This window comes from Cololabis saira, chromosome 1, assembly GCF_033807715.1.
Source record: "Cololabis saira isolate AMF1-May2022 chromosome 1, fColSai1.1, whole genome shotgun sequence".
NCBI classification, from domain to species: domain Eukaryota; kingdom Metazoa; phylum Chordata; class Actinopteri; order Beloniformes; family Belonidae; genus Cololabis; species Cololabis saira.
Window position 1 is genome coordinate 49,637,485 of NC_084587.1, and position 17,810 is coordinate 49,655,294.

Below are 17,810 nucleotides of genomic sequence, written 5' to 3' on the forward strand. Positions count from 1 at the left end.
AGATTCTTAATCTTCTGTTTGCATGCTGCAATTCAAGTGTATGCTCCTCTACAGAGACACAATAATCTGATTATTTAATTTTAACTCCAGATCTACCAAGCCAATTGCGAACTGGTTGGTATCCCGAAATGGATCTTTAAGACCATCCATCCATCCATCCATTGTCCACCGCATTATCCGAGTCCGGGTCGCGGGGGCAGCAGTCGGAGCAGGGATCCCCAGACTTCCCTCTCCCCAGACACTTACTCCAGCTCTTCCGGGGGGACTCCAAGGCGTTCCCAGGCCAGCCGAGTGACGTAGTCACTCCAGCGTGTCCTGGGTCTTCCTCGGGGCCTCCTCCCGGTGGGACATGCCCGGAACACCTCACGAGGGAGGCGTCCAGGGGGCATCCTATACAGGTGCCCGAGCCACCTCAGCTGGCTCCTCTCGATGTGGAGAGCATGGATCTTTAAGACCATCAGCAGCTTTTACCATTTCATCTATTTATTTATTTGTTTATTATTTTTTATTTATCTATTTTTTTTTTAGCCTTCTTTTTCCTATCCCTATTTACTCCTCTTTCTCATTCAAATTAATCAGAATGTATTTACAAAAGTCTTAAAAGAAATGAAACAAATTGTGGGATAAATTCCGATGCGTAAACTACACATAAAAAAAACTCACTAAACATAAACTTCAGATCATCTATATGTGGGTTTGTGTGTCAGTGCATATGTGTAAATCATTTATCCTCAAACTACACTAACCAAACTCAATTGGTGCATTTCAAATTAACTCCCAAACTAAATGATGGCAGCACTGATCACAAATGTACATTTTTTTTTTTTTTTTGGTGTGAACAGGCTGGTGTGCACTCAGAGTTCCTCTTTTTCTAAAAGGATTGCACAACGGGTTTGTTTCTCCTCCACACAACCCTTTCTGTGTAAAAATATCACTGACATGCAAATGACAGTAGGCTCATGAACAGCCTCACTCCACTGTATCCAAAACACAGCGGATCTAATTTCTTTGTATGAAATCCAACCCTGACGACGTTGTCAATTATCAGTAGTGATTTTACAACAAACAGAGTAAGGACAAATGATTGATTTGTTTCACATCCATGTCACAATCAACCCAATGATTTTATGCCTTCATTTATGGCTTAGAATGATAGAAAAAACTATATTTCTCCATGTCTATATTTATTTTTTTTTTTTTATTTATTTATTTTTTTTCAATAGGAGAGCGTCACCTCACTTCACCACTGAAAACCCCCTTTTGCGTCACTGTCTGGGCAATCCCGGGCCCAATGGCCGGGCTTCTTGCATTTAAAGCAAAGATCAGACTGGGTTTTGTGGCCAGGGGATTGTCCCTGTCCCTGTCCACGTCCGCGACCTCGACCGTGGCTTCTGCCATGCCCTCTACGGCCCCCACGGTGCTGTGAGTGATCTGCCCAGAAAACGTCTGACGAGTTCCCCTTTTTGTTCAACACGGCGGTTGCGTGTCTTGCCCATTGCATAATCTGCGCTACGCTGGCTGTGTCATGCTCAACATTATGTTTTGTCACCCACTCAGCAATTTTAGGCTAGTGACAATGTCCCAAAAAATTGACATACCCCTACCGGGGGTAGAACAAAACCTAACAATGTTTTTCCTCATCTCTAAGGTCTCCAATATATGAAATGGATTCTTAGGTTAAAATATTTTACTGCAAACATTGTTAAATTGATACATATTGTTATACACCCCAAACCTAAAAAAGAACCAAAATACAGCCTGGCCGTATGGGAGTTAAGATATATAAACTCATGTAGATTAATAACAGAAGCTCTAACAGCTTTGAAACTTAACATAATTGTGGTCAGGAAGTTGCTTTACCTATTAGAAAAACCTGGATGTGAATATTTGATGTGTGTTACATGTAGAGACCTTTGAACACTTGCCTAAAATAAGCGGACATGCAAAAAAAGAATATCTATGCAGAATGTTCTCATTTACATTATAGTTGCCTGGCCAGGAATTGTCATAGAAACACATATCATGGCTTGTTGGAAAGATGGGGCTGTGCTGAATCCAGTGATACCAAAGATATAAAGATACCATGTATAGGCAATGTGGTACATCAATCAATGTATGAGGTGTCCCAAATTAAAGAAAGTGAAAGATATATACATAATCAAGCCTCCACAGCTGACCAATTCAATATTGCTGCAAACTAAGCAGGTAACTTGCGGATATACATGATGCATTAAATTAATTATACACTCATATGACACCTTTTATCCATACTTGAGATAAAACTTTAATTATGGATACATGTACTGTCATATATGATGGCTTGTTGGAATATGCGGTTATGCTGAATCCATCAATACCAAATATGTAAATAGCATGCATAATCAATAATCACTAAATATAAAACTGTCCCAAATAAAGGAATATGTTGTATTGCATAGTAATGCAACATATTCTGTACTGTACCGGGGGCTGGGTCTAGCTAAGGCTTACGGCTCAGCAATAACACACACACGGGAGACTGGTGACAGGATTGCAGTTCGGCCTTGATGATCATTTTAATAAAACTATAACTAAACTTCACACAGTACAATTAAAATTACCGTCTCAAATTAAACAAATGTTCATAAAACAAAACACTCTGAGGAGGTATGAGCCCTCTCCTCACGCAGCTCTTTGGCTGGTGTTTTTCATGGGCTGCTTTTGGTAGCCATCACTGTCACTCATCCACATTATCATCAATTTAATTTTTTATTTATATAGTGTCTAATACAACAAAAGTTGTCTCTAGACGCTTTCCAGAGACCCATACCCAGAACATGACCCCCGAGCAGTTATTACATAAACAATGGCAGGTAATCATCAGTGACAAAGTGGGTCATATTTTGGCAGTCTTGGAAAGAGCAAGAGTAAAACTCAGTGCAAGTCAAGCCCACTGAAAGACACTTGGCATTTGCTGGTATTATTGCAGTTTCCATCTTTACAGTACAGGTGGGTGATGTCTCAAACCTTTTTAGGTGCTGGTGCATTCTGGCACATGACGTGTTCAATGGACCCATCTTGTCTGAGCCTCCATCCTCTACCAACTGGGTTCCAGAGATGAGGCTTGGCCCGGTGGCTGTTACGCCACACTGCTGTTTGATATAAGGCTCTTAATACGTCTTGCTGGAAGGCATCTTCTGTTGGGGGTAGATTTGCTGCTGAAGAATCTGTGGTAGATGCCAGTATGTACCTCAGCTCATCTAAGTTAGTGCAAGGATAGCCATTCTCCTTTTTCTTTTGGCCATACAGGAGGAAGGCATACTTTCTTGCCACAGGCAAAGCTTCCTCTAGGCTTCCAGACAGTCCAAACTTGGCCATTTCCTTTAATTCAGTCAGGTGGGTCTTCAGTCTTGTGAAGGCAGTGGTCTTCCCAATTCTATACAAGCTGCTTGTGGTATCACAACCTGTGAGGGTGTGGCATGCTGGTAAACACTCACAAAGAGCTGCTCCAAGACGCTGAGCGATTGAACAAACTGGGACAAATCTTTCCTTTAGACCAGTGTTTCCCAACCCTGGTCCTCGAGGCACCCCTATCCCGCATGTTTTAGATGTTTCCCTTCATCATCACACCTGATTCTAATTAATGGTCCTAACATCTAAAACATGCAGGATAGGGGTGCCTCGAGGACCAGGGTTGGGAAACACTGCTTTAGACCATATCCAGAGTACATGAACACTTCTGAGGATCCAAACATCCCTTTGCTTGAATAGTACACAAGCAAAACCAGTACATCTGTATCATCACATTTGACAATGAGACGAGAGTGTGACTTTGCAAGGTGTATTGCATGTAACACCGGTCTTGTGTCAGCCTCCTCCTGGTCACTGTAAAGATCTGTCAAGCAGTCAACACCTGATTTGCTAACTCTCTTGACCTCCTCACCATTTTCAAAGCCACCTACCAATATGACTGTGTTCTCTGAAAAGATTATGTGTGGCCCAGTACTAGTGATGTAATTGCTGACAAAGCTACATAGAGCAGCCTTGTTCCCACTGATCCTCAGGTATTTCTTGTAGTTTGGAACACTTGCTTGTCCTGTAATAATATGTGTTCGCCTGCTGGTTTGGATTTTGCCTCTTCTGAGTGATGATGGTCATACCTGTCAAACACTAAAACAACACAGCTGATTCCTTCCTTTCCCATTAACATTGTGATCTTACTCCAGATACACTCATCCAGGTCATTGAATTTCTGAAAGCCTGAATCATGGAGACTCTGCAGAAGAGCCATACCATTGATGAAATATCCTGAAGGTTCCTTAACACTGTGCAGTTGTTGCGTCTCTTCAACGACTGACTCCAGTTTCTTAGCAAGGTCAGCTTTTGTTGTCTTCCTCATGCTTCCATCATCATAAAACAAAAAGGGTGGGACAGCAGCGAGTTCATGAGACATCACAGTCTCCATGGACACCTCTCTTTGTTTGGAGACAGTGAGTAACCTTCAAAAGAGCACATCTGAGTCCATATGAATCTGTCTAGATACACTAACTCCTGCTGATGTTTTCATATCCTTGAAGGTTGCACACTGGTGCCTTTTCTCTGGATCCCAGAAGCTCTTTGTTCTTTTTGATTTTGTCAGACGTTGTTCAATAAAGATGGCATTCTGCTTTGCACCATCTTGGAGGAAGTTTGACAGCTCTTTTGCAACTTTCTCAGATTCAACCTGACCACTAACAATGTTGATCAGTTCCTCAGGAATGCTATCAAGGTCAAAGGGATTCTGCTTCTGCTCCACAGCTTCCATTATCTTCTGTATGTCTCTCTCATCTCTGTCTATTCTGGATGCTCCATGCTCCTTGTGTGCTTTTGGGCTCGTTGCATCAGTGTCACAAAGCTCTTTCATGGCATCTACATATGCTGTGGTCACATGTCTTGTTATCAGCCATCTTGCGAGAGCTCCCTTTCGTAATGTGAAGCCAACAACTCCACCCTGACTCTTGCCTTCTTGGTTGATGGTTTGCTCCAGTGCCTGATCAGTAGCCACACAGTTGAAGCTTCGATCCTCAGAGCAGCAAACAACAAATCCACCTTGCTTCATGAATGTGTATGCTTCTGGTTGTTCATGTTCAGTTAGGAATGTTAACCAATATCCAAAGTATGCTGATTGCTTAACTCCCTCAGTTGTGAACATCTTGATTCTCTGCTGGATCTCAGGGAGTTCAGTCTCCACCTCACTAATGAGCTGTTGAGCAGTGGCCTTGTCATTACCATCAAATGCATGCTGTACATCTTGTAAAAGTTGCTCTTGTGCTGTAGTCATTGCATATTGGCCTTTTTTTTCAAGCCATGCATGCATGGCTTTCCAGAAGAGCCTGAACAGGGCCTCAGAGGCTAGCTTTATGCTCCTTACGCCTCTTGCCAGCTGGACTGGACACTGAATATGTCAATGTTTCGGTATTCTTTCATTTTGGACACCTCATACATTGATTGATGTACCACACTTCCTATGCATGGTATCTTTACATATTTGGTATCACTGGATTCAGCACAGTCCCATCTTTCCAACAAGCCATGATATGTGTTTCTACGACAATTCCTGGCCAGGCAACTATAATGTAAATGAGAACATTCTGCATAGATATTCTTTTTTTTGCATGTCCGCTTATATTAGGCAAGTGTTCAAAGGTCTTTATATGTACCACACATCAAGATATTCACATCCAGGTTTTTCTAATAGGTAAAGCAACTTCCTGACCACAATTATGTCAAGTTTCAAAGCTGTCAGAGCTTCTGTTATTAATCTACATGAGTTTATATATCTTAACTCCCATACGGCCAGGCTGTATTTTGGTTCTTTTTTAGGTTTGGGGTGTGTGAGAAAGTGAGCAACCCCTCCCCTTCTCACCTGACTTTTTTTTAATGTGTGTGGAGGATTGGGCGTGGTCTGCGGGGGAGCAGCACACAGGTGTGCCTGGTTCTGCTAATTGGAGCCCACCTGTGTCCAATCAACCTCTCCACCCTGCCTGGGGTTATAAACAGCGGCTGGATATCAGAGAGAGTCTGCTGATTTGATGTAGCTTGCTGAGAGGCTATGCCCCTTTGTGCCATTTTTAGACTACAGATTTTGCCTTCACCTGTATGTCTTTGTGTTTTTTTACAATAAAAAGCCTTATTTTTTGGCATTCTACGCTCTGCAAGGTTTTTTTTACACCTCATCACCCAGGTCCAGTTTTGCCTTGTCCCCTTGTACATGGGGAGGCCGCTCGGGTTCCTCACATTTGGTGTCAAGAGTGGGATCTTTGGCGCCACCTGAAAACTGGAGAGAAGAGGTGGGAAGCGACGCCCTGGGTTTGGCGGAGTCTGGGAGACCCGGTGACCAGCAGGAGTCTGGGAGACCCGGTGACCAGCAGGAGTCTGGGAGACCCGGTGACCAGCAGGAGTCTGGGAGACCCGGTGACCAGCAGGAGTCTGGGAGACCCGGTGACCAGCAGGAGTCTGGGAGACCCGGTGACCAGCAGGAGTCTGGGAGACCCGGTGACCAGGAGGAGGTCTGTGACCGGCAGGATGCGTCCTCGGATACCGGGAGGAAGCGTCCTCGGATACCGGGAGGAAGCGTCCTCGGATACCGGGAGGAAGCGTCCTCGGATACCGGGAGGAAGCGGCCTCGGATACCGGGAGGAAGCGTCCTCGGATACCGGGAGGAAGCGTCCTCGGATACCGGGAGGAAGCGTCCTCGGATACCGGGAGGAAGCGGCCGACAACCGGAGGAAATGGCCGTTTTCCGGTCTCGCAACGGGGTTGGCGAGACTCCAGAGGGGGAGGGAACTGTGAGAAAGTGAGCAACCCCTCCCCTTCTCACCTGACTTTTTTTTAATGTGTGTGGAGGATTGGGCGTGGTCTGCGGGGGAGCAGCACACAGGTGTGCCTGGTTCTGCTAATTGGAGCCCACCTGTGTCCAATCAACCTCTCCACCCTGCCTGGGGTTATAAACAGCGGCTGGATATCAGAGAGAGTCTGCTGATTTGATGTAGCTTGCTGAGAGGCTATGCCCCTTTGTGCCATTTTTAGACTACAGATTTTGCCTTCACCTGTATGTCTTTGTGTTTTTTTACAATAAAAAGCCTTATTTTTTGGCATTCTACGCTCTGCAAGGTTTTTTTTACACCTCATCACCCAGGTCCAGTTTTGCCTTGTCCCCTTGTACGTGGGGAGGCCGCTCGGGTTCCTCACAGGGTGTATAACAATGTGTATCAATTTAACAATGTTTGCAGTAAAATAGTTTAACCTAAGAATCCATTTCATATATTGGAGACCTTAGAGATGAGGAAAAACATTGTTAGGTTTTGTTCTACCCCCGGTAGGGGTATCTCGAAAACTAAAGCCCTTTTTGACAGTTTGTCACTAGCCTATTTGCCGGGACATGTTTCGAAGCAGACCGTTTTTGAGTTGTTGCTGGTATACGCCGTCATCTTGATTATTATACTCGATGCCGCTGTGAGTTCTAAACTCTTTTTCGTAGCGTACGCGGAAGTCATCTATTTCCTCGTCTGCCTTTTGAACACTTCTCCATTTTGGGCTCTGCCAGTGAAGTCTCCTCTCACGCGGCTCCAATGTCTCCCCAGAGAACACTGTAAGGCTTCCTCCCTTTTTGGACTTTCTTTCTTCCAGACTTGGAGGCTACACTACCTTCCAACCGGACAACCACTTCTCTCCAGGCATCTACACGTAACCTGGCTTCAACCTTATATTTCTTCCTCCATTTAAGTAACCATTTCACGTTCTCTGGATTTTTCTGGAACATAAACTTTGCATTTCCTTCTAAGCGCCCCCCGTCGGGGGTCTTACTCATGCACTTGCCCATGTCGCCTATGTGGCAGTCTGCGTTGTGTTATTGTATTCAAAAAAAAAAATTACAAATCCAACGTGAAGTGACTTACTTCAACAGACCATTGACAACAATGCTGCTGCTTCAGTCATTTACTATTGGCATTCACTCGTCATTCGCACTTCACACAATAGTCTATCCCTGATAACTATTGTTGGCTAGCCTGATCCTTCCTGCCCCAGGCAAAGGAAGTTTTCTTATACGTATTTTCTTTCCTGCCCCAGGCAAAGGAAATTTTCTGGTTAACCTTGTTTCCTGCCCCTGGCAAAGGAAATTTCACTTACTTCTCAATTGTGCCGGTTCTCGATGTGTCGGATCCCGTCAATCCAGGGCTGACGAAGAGAGTAGACCTATGACGCCGGCCCGCTGAGGAAGTTACCACCCGGGTCTTTCTGTCAGGTCTCAGACCCTGACCGTGCGCGGTTTTTCGGCGCGTCGTCCTCTCCTCGTCAGCCGTGGGTATGTGGGAAGGCGGGTCACAAGGCACCAAGATGTTGGGTTATTTCGTGTTACCCCTACAAAGAAATGAGAACCAGACACAATTCAAAGTTTCAGCTATGCAAAGGGGAGAGAGCTCCTCGGAGAATTCAGAATACTGAGGTGTCTCCGCTCAACTCCAAATGAGCTTCCCTCTTCAGCTTGAATTTATTCAGTACATGGGCGTATTCTTTTTACACATCATGAGTTAGGCAAAAGTGCTGAGCTTGTTATTTCGCTGTTATTCCAGACAAGAAAAAAACAATTACATAAAGGTCATACACTTCCTTTTAGTTAAAACAGATCCAAGCTTTAAGGTCAAAAGCGGGTAAATCAGAAGAACAGGATATAAAACTAATTTCACAATAGACATGAGACACGGTAAAAATGTCACTTGACTTCAGACTTTAAGGGTCAGCATTTAGTCTGTTTAAAGTGATTATACATGAATTTCTCCAACAATCATCTGCCAGTGTTTGCAATTATTCAAAGCTCCACAGGATCAAACACAGAAGTCATGAATTGCAAGATAACAAGACAGGACTGGAGTAAAGTCTATGTTGATAAATTAGACGAAGCGTATGACACATTCTTATGTATAGTAATAACTCTCTATGAAAATAATTGTCCTCTGGTAAAGAAACTAATCAAACATAAAACTAACAAAAAGCCATGGCTAACTAAAGGTATATTAAATGCATGTCAGAAGAAAAATGCATTATATAAAGATTATCTCAAGAAGAGAACAAAAGATGCGGAAGATAAGTATAAGAACTATAAAAACAAATTAAAGCTGCAAGCAGCGATGAACGGGCCCTCGCACTCACGTCCACCGCCCCCCATAAGCATATCAGAAATGACACCACCCACGACTCTCTATGTCAAACCATTCAAAAGTTATAGCAGAAAAAAGGAACAACCAATCAGAAGAAGGGGCAGGGCTAATTCAGGCCAATGAAGGTCAAGGACTCCATACAGAGTCTGATGACACCACCCACGACTCTCTATGTCAAACCATTCAAAAGTTATGGCAGAGAAAAGTATTCTAGGGGGCGCTGTTGAGCCGTTAGGCCACGCCCATTAATGCAAACCATGAAATATCAAATGTAGCCTATCGCCAGGCCTGGCTTGCATGCAAAATTTGGTGACTTTTGGAGAACTATCAAGTATGGACCAATCAGATGAAGGGGACGAGCGCTTTTTCGCGTCTAGCGTCGCCACAGTAACACTTTTGAAAGAGAAAAGTAATGTGCGTCGTCACAGGACAGAGACGAACATTTTGATGTAAAAAAAACACAAAAATTGCTGACAAAAATTTCGGCATTTTGCCAGTCTTGAACTCTCGACCTCTGGCAGCAAAGACCGCAATAATCTGGCTGAGCTAAGTCTCAGCTATTCATTTCATTTGACCTACTGGCTTAGGACAGACCAACATAGCGATAAAATGTCTGGAACTTTTTTTTCCTAACTTTTTAAATATTTATAAGTTATAAATATTAGTAAAACCCTAATATTTTAATTATTAATTTTTCTGTAACCATTCTGCCAAGGTTGTAACCGGGCTGAGCCGGGAATATTTCTGAGGTCACCACATTACAGGGAGCTGATTGGTCGGGGGGCGGGGCCGTCATCACCCTACTCGCCACTGATTGGTCGGGGGGCGGGGCCGTCATCACCCTACTCGCCACTGATTGGTCGGGGGGCGGGGCCGTCATCAACCTACTCGCCACTGATTGGTCGGGGGCGGGGCCGTCATCACTCTACTCGCCACTGATTGGTCGGGGGGCGGGGCCGTCATCACCCTACTCGCCACTGATTGGTCAGGGGGCGGGGCCGGCAGACGTTTGAATCAGGAAGCGGGAGTCAGCGCGAGAGCGACTGGCGGCTCGCGGCAATTTTATTATAAAAAAAGGACAACCAATCAGAAGAAGGGGCGGGGCTAATTCAGGCCAATGAAGGTCAAGGACTCCATAAAGAATCTGATGACACCACCCACGACTCTCTATGTCGAACCATTCAAAAGTTATAGCAGAAAATCGGGACAACCAATCAGAAGAAGGGGCGGGGCTAATTAAGGCCAACGAAGCTTAAGGACTCATTACAGAGTCCCATGACACCACCCACGACTCTCTATGTGAAACCATTCAAAAGTTATGGCAGAGAAAAGTATTCTAGGGGGCGCTGTTGAGCCGTTAGGCCACGCCCATTAATGCAAACCATGAAATATCACATTTATCGCCAGGCCTGGCTTGCATGCAAATTTTGGTGACTTTTGGAGAACTATCAAATATGGACCAATCAGATGAAGGGTGGGTGCGCTTTTTCGCGTCTAGTGTCGCCACGGTAACACTTTTGAAAGAGAAAAGTAATGCGTGTAGTCGCACGATGGAGACGCACATTTTGGTGTATAACACACCTGGGTGCACGTTACGGTTCGGGCCGTATTAATTGCCGAAGGAATGGCATAAATTTAGCCAAAATTACACAATTAATTCAAAATGGCCGACTTCCTGTTCGGTTTCGGCCATGGCTCCAAGAGACTTTTCTTTAAGTTGTGCCATGCTACAGGTGTGTAGCGATTTTCGTGCATGTACGTCAAACCGTATCGTGGGGCTTGAGGCACAAAGTTTTCCGGGGGGCGCTGTTGAGCCATTTTGCCACGCCCATTAATGCAAATCATGAAATATCAAATTTATCGCCAGGCCCTGCTTGCATGCCAAATTTGGTGCCTTTTGGGGAACTATCCAATATGGATCAATCAGATGAAGGGGGGGCGCGCCTTATGGCATCTAGCGTCGCCACGGTAACACTTTTGAAAGAGAAAAGTAATGCGCGTAGTCGCAGGATAGAGACACACATTTTGATGTATAACACACCTGGGTGCACGTTACGGTTCGGGCCGTATTAATTCTCAAAGGAATGGCTCATATTGCTCCAAAATTACGCGATTCATTCAGAATGTTCAAAATGGCCGACTTCCTGTTCGGTTTTGGCCATGGCGCCAAGAGACTTTTCTTTAAGTAGCAACATGATAAAGATGTGTACCGATTTTCGTGCATGTACGTCAAACCGTATTGTGGGGCTTGAGGCGCAAAGTTTTTTCTGTCTGAACCAATCAGATCAAGGGTGGGCGGGCTTTTTGGCATCTAGCGTCGCCACGGTAACGCTTTTGAAAGAGAAAAGTAATGCGTGGTGTCGGAGGATGGAGACGCACATTTTGATGTATAACACACCTGGGTGCACGTTAAGGTTCGGGCCGTATTAACTGCCGAAGGAATGGCATAAATTGCGCCAAAATGACACGACTAATTCAAAATGGCCGACATCCTGTTCGGTTTCGGGCATGACGCCAAGAGACTTTTCTTTAAGTTGTGCCATGATACAGGTGTGTACCGATTTTCGTGCATGTACGTCAAATCGTATCATGGGGCTTGAGGCACAAAGTTTTCCGGGGGGCGCTGTTGAGCCGTTTTGCCACGCCCATTAATGCAAACCATGAAATATCAAATTTTTCGCCAGGCCTGACTTGCATGCAAAATTTGGTGACTTTTTGGGCATGTTTAGGGGGGCAAAAAGGCCTTCCTTTTGTCAGAAAAATAATAATAAAAAAAAAAATAATACAAAGAATTCCTGCAAATACAATAGGGCCTTCGCACTGAAGGTGCTCGGGCCCTAATAATAATAATAATAATAATAATAATAATAATAATAATAATAATGATAATGATAATAATAATAATAATAATAATAATAATAATAATAATAATAATAATAATAATAATAATAGCAATAATATAATAATAATGATAATAATAATAATTAAAGCTGCAAGCAGCGATGAACGGGCCCTCGCACTCACGGCCACCGCCCCCCATAAGCATATCAGGCATGACACCACCCATGACTTCCTATGTCAAACCATTCAAAAGTTATAGCAGAAAAAAGGGACAACCAATCAGAAGAAGGGGCGGGGCTAATTTTCACCAATTATGGTCAAGGACTCAATACCGAGTCCGATGACACCACCCACGACTCATTATGTCAAACCATTCAAAAGTTATGGCAGAGAAAAGTATTCTAGGGGGCGCTGTTGAGCCGTTAGGCCACGCCCATTAATGCAAACCATGAAATATCAAATTTATCGCCAGGCCTGGCTTGCATGCAAAATTTGGTGACTTTTGGAGAACTATCAAATATGGACCAATCAGATGAAGGGGGGCGCGCTTTTTGGCGTCTAGTGTCGCCACGGTAACGCTTTTGAAAGAGAAAAGTAATGCGTGTCGTCGCAAGATGGAGACGCACATTTTGATGTATAACACACCTGGGTTCACGTTACGGTTCGGGCCATATTAATTCTCGAAGGAATGGCATATATTGCTCCAAAATTAGGCGATTAATTCAGAATGTTCAAAATGGCCGACATTCTGTTCGGTTTCGGCCATGGCGCCAAGAGACTTTTCTTTAAGTTGCGACATGATACAGGTGTGTACCGATTTTCGTTCATGTACGTCAAAGCGTATTATGGGGCTTGAGGCGCAAAGTTTTTTCTGTCTGAACCAATCAGATGAACGGTGGGCGCGCTTTTTGGCGTCTAGCGTCGCTACGGTAACGCTTTTGAAAGAGAAAAGTAATGCGTGGGGTCGGAGGATGGAGACGCACATTTTGATGTATAACACACCTGGGTGCACGTTACGGTTCGGGCCGTATTAACTGCCGAAGGAATGGCATAAATTTCGCCAAAATGACACGACTAATTCAAAATGGCCGACATCCTGTTCGGTTTCGGGCATGACGCCAAGAGACTTTTCTTTAAGTTGGGCCATGATACAGGTGTGTACCGATTTTTGTGCATGTACGTCAAACCGTATCGTGGGGCTTGAGGCACAAAGTTTTCAAGGGGGCGCTGTTGAGCCATTTTGCCACGCCCAATAATGCAAACCATTAAATATAAAATTTTTCGCTAGGCCTGGCTTGCATGCAAAATTTGGTGACTTTTTGGGCACGTTTAGGGGGGCAAAAAGGCCTTCCTTTTGTCAGAACAATAAGAAGAAGAAGAAAAAGAATAATTCCTGCAAATACAATAGGGCCTTCGCACTGCAAGTGCTCGGGCCCTAATTAACAAGAATCATGAGAAGTAGCAAAAAGGAGTATTACAGTCACCTCCTAGAGGAAAATAAAAACAACATAAAAAATACTTGGAAAATATTGAATGACATCATCAGAAAAAGAAAGGGGAAAGATGGATACCCAAATTACTTCACAACCAACGACAACAAAAGTGTTGATAATTTGAACCTAATTGCAAATGAGTTTAATGATTTTTGTGTTGGTGTTGGTCCTGGTTTGGCCAGAGAGATTGCAGACACTGGTAGTATAAGGGAAGTGGAAATCAACTTTCAGCATGTAAATGAATCTATTTTTTTAAAGGCTACAGATGAAAAGGACATTTTTGATATTGTGAAAAATCTCAAGAGCAAGAAGTCAACTGACTAAAATGATATTGACATGACAATGGTAAAAAGTATTATTAATGGTGTGGTGAAGCCTCTTACATATATTTGTAATGGAGTATTCCCAAGTAAAATTAAATGAAAACCCTTAAATATCACATTTTTCGCCAGGCCTGGCTTGTGTTCAAAATTTGGTGACTTTTGGGGCACGTTTAGAGGGGCAAAAAGGCCCTCCTTTCGTCAGAAGGATAAAGAATAAAGAATAGAAAATTCCTACAGATACAACAGGGCCTTCGCACTGTAAGTGCTTGGGCCCTAATAAATAAATACTTAAAATAAATACTTTCATTTTGAAATATGTGGTCTAAAATCTAATTTCAAACTAAGCAAGAAAAACATTTCTGATCACCTCTTGAAAAGTCCAATCTTTTAACCATGTACTGTATAAATACTGTATTTCTCTGCTCTTAATATGTTGCCTTCAGTCCAGCAACTCTGATCAAATGCAGATTGAAAATGTATATACAGTGAAACGACGTTCGCCTCCATGTGTGATGTGTGTGCCCGCGTCCTGGATTAGCACAGAAAAAAAAAGGGTTTGTATGTGTATATATATATATATGTATGTGCGTATGTATGCGTATATATATAAATGAGATAAATATATTAACAATGCACATATATATGCCTTAGGTTCTTACCAGCATGGTATTAACCATTAATATGTGTGCAGACAAGTAAAAAAAAACAAAAAAAAGAATATATATATATATATATATATATATATATATATATATATATATATATATATATATATATATATATATATATATATATTTCCAAGTGTTTCCAGTAAAAGAGGCTTCATTCTTCCCCACTGAGCCATGACGAAGCCGGTTCAGCCTAAACAGCAAACTCTACCAGCGTAACCCAAAACATACTGTACCCCTTCCAGCTACAGGCAGGTCCTGCTCCATGAATTCAGCTCTGCTGGTCATTTTACGTCAGAATAGACGGACAAAAAACTTTTTACAATCACCTACAGTCAAACTAAACCAAACGGGGACCAAACAGTCACATCTCAAGGTCACAGGAAAAAAAAAAAAGCTTACCAACACCAGCACACACTGCAGGTAAGGCCGCTCGTTTCCACACCAGCTGACTGCCAGTGTTTGCTGTGGGAAATAAGGAGTGTCGTAGTCCCCCACCCGACCTCCGCTTCAGAGCAGCCAAGTGACGTCTGTGATGCCCCTATATAGATTACTCCTAATATGGAGCATCATGCAAGCTAACATTCCAGGTAGTCCTGAAACTGGAGAACCTGCTCATTGAGGTTGATTGCCTGCTTGTGCTCATTGGCGACACCTGGGCCCGGTGTCTCCACCCCTGAGTGTATATAAGCGGCCTGCACCTCAGTCTCAGAAGATCTCTAGGAGAGAACACCTTCCCTCAGCTCTCCATGTCTTTGTTTGTGTTCTAGTTCTTCTGTATTCTTTCCATCCACACACCCTGCACTACACTATGTTTCACTCAGCCATCACTCACACACACTACTGACTTACTGACTCCACACTCCATAGGATCCTTATGGCTTTTTCTGTTGGTTATGGTACCTCAGTTGTTTGTTTTTCGGTAAGCTTAATAAATATTATTTGTTTCACTTCCGTCTCTTGTCCCCTATTTTGCCATGACTTAGAGCCGGTCATGACAAATGGGGGCTCGTCCAAGATGTGAGTATTGTTAAAGCTAAGTTGAGTTGAAGTTAAAGTTAATTGTTTGGCACACGTGGCTTGTGAATAGCCAATTTGAAAGTAATTGGGGTGTTTCCCCTGTGACCTCTAGTTAGGCCAATCAGATGCGTGGGTTTGGTGGGCCTGGCTCTGGATTCCCTTTTTTGGGTTAATGCGGTTCAAGCTCCAAAACTTTTCAAGACGTGCGTGTTTTTGATTTGTTTGGCTTCCTTTTGTTTTCCGTACCTATTTTTGTTTGAACATGGAGTTGGATGCATGTGGAGGGTAGGTTCTTTTTGACATATTTGTTTAAGTGATTTATTGGAGTTGTTAAGCCTTTGTCCCCAGCAGGCTTAAGTTTTGCAGTGTTTCCCCAAGTGGTTTCATTGCATTTTTTGTTTTTCATAGTGTGTTCCACAAAAGCTGGGCACGTGGATACCACCGGGATACCTGGCTGGCAGGGAGACTCGGGAGGGCCACAAGAAGAGAAGGTTGAGTTAGATAAGTTTGTTGTAGGCAGTTAGGGGGGACACTCCCAAATTAATAGATCACTTTACTTTTGTGTCACTTTGGGCTTTATTCCCATTTGCATCCAAACGAGTAAAAAATGGCTCAAGTCAAGGATTTTATTGAGAATCCATCAGTGCATTTTTTAGATTGTTGTTCAAAGGACCAACTTTTTGAGATTGCAGAACATTACAAAATAGATGTTGGGGATAAGAGACGGAGAACTGAGACTATAAAAACAATACTGATTGCGAATTTGGAAGACATTGAGGTATTATCTGGTAAAGAAGATGAAGAGCAGCTGCCGTTGCCAATCCAAAAACCAAATCTTTCATTTGAACAGCAAAAAGAATTGATGTTAATTCAGTTAGAAATGGATAGGAACAAGCAACAAATTGAACTGGCAAAGATCAACTTGCAGAGGGAGAAGTTAGAGCTGGTAAATGAAGGTAAGATTGACCAGAGACTTTTGGAAGGTGAAGGAGATGTGGCTTCAGGTAAGAAGAGTTTTGATTTGGTGGGCAGTTTGAGATTAATGCCCAAATTTAATGAGAAAGACCCCGAAACCTTTTTCTCATTGTTTGAACGACTAGCAGAGTCTAGAGGCTGGCCTGATGCGGATCGGACTGTAATGCTGCAGTGTGTTCTGACTGGGAAGGCACAAGAAGCGTATTCAGCTTTGTCTGTAACTGACAGTGTAAGCTATGCTAAGGTTAAATCTGCTGTTCTTAAAGTGTATGAAATGGTGCCTGAGGGTTACCGTCAGCGTTTTAGGAATATGAGAAAAGATGATAAACAGTCATATCTTGAGTTTTCACGAGAACTGGTTAACAACTTTAATCGCTGGTGTATCGCTTCAGGTGGAAATACTTTTGAAGGCTTGTGCCACTTAATGTTGCTAGAACAGTTCAAAAACGCCATTCCAGGTCGTATAGCAACGTATCTCACTGAACAGCAGGTGAAAACTGTAGCAGAGGCAGCCGCGTTGGCTGACCAGTATGTTTTGACACACCGTGATTGGGTACCGCGGGGTATCCAACATAAGCATGTGTACCGGGAGAACACTGCACCCAGCCATCATTCCAACACACCAGGTCACGATAGCAGTGCACCTTTCACCCCGTTGGTTAAAATGGAGGATGAGAAAAGTCGGGCTGCCCGTGACGGTGACAAAACATGTCATTACTGTGGCAAAAAAGGCCATATTAAGGCAGACTGTTACTCACTCAAAAGGAAGAACATGCATGTGAAGTCGGCAGCGTTTGTGGCGCCTGTTGTGGCAGATGTCAGGTTGGTAGGTTCTCTACATGAGAGCGAGAGGAGTTTCGGCGGTGTAGATGAGGCGTATCAACCATTTGTTGAGAGGGGCTTTGTCTCTCTGGTCGGGTCCAAAGAAAAGGTGCCCGTGACAATTCTGCGAGACACAGCGGCGCTGGGCACATATGTCCTTGAGTCTGTTCTTCCATTCTCGAGTAAGTCGGCGACCGGAGATGCCATGTTGAGCCGTGGTATGGGTATGTCCATAATCTCTTCTCCTACACACAGAATTGAACTTGACTCTGGACTTGTCCATGGTGAGGTGGAGGTGGCATTGCGCAGGGCGTTCCCGATGGCTGGTGTCGATGTTCTCCTGGGAAACATGCATGCGGGTGGTCGGGTGTGGTCAAAAGTGCTGCCGCCACCATTAGTAAGTCCTGATCCTATTGTGAACAGTGAGCCAGATGAGAATGAGCGAGACTTTCCGCAGGTATTTGCGGCAGCGGCAGTGACACGTGCCAGGTC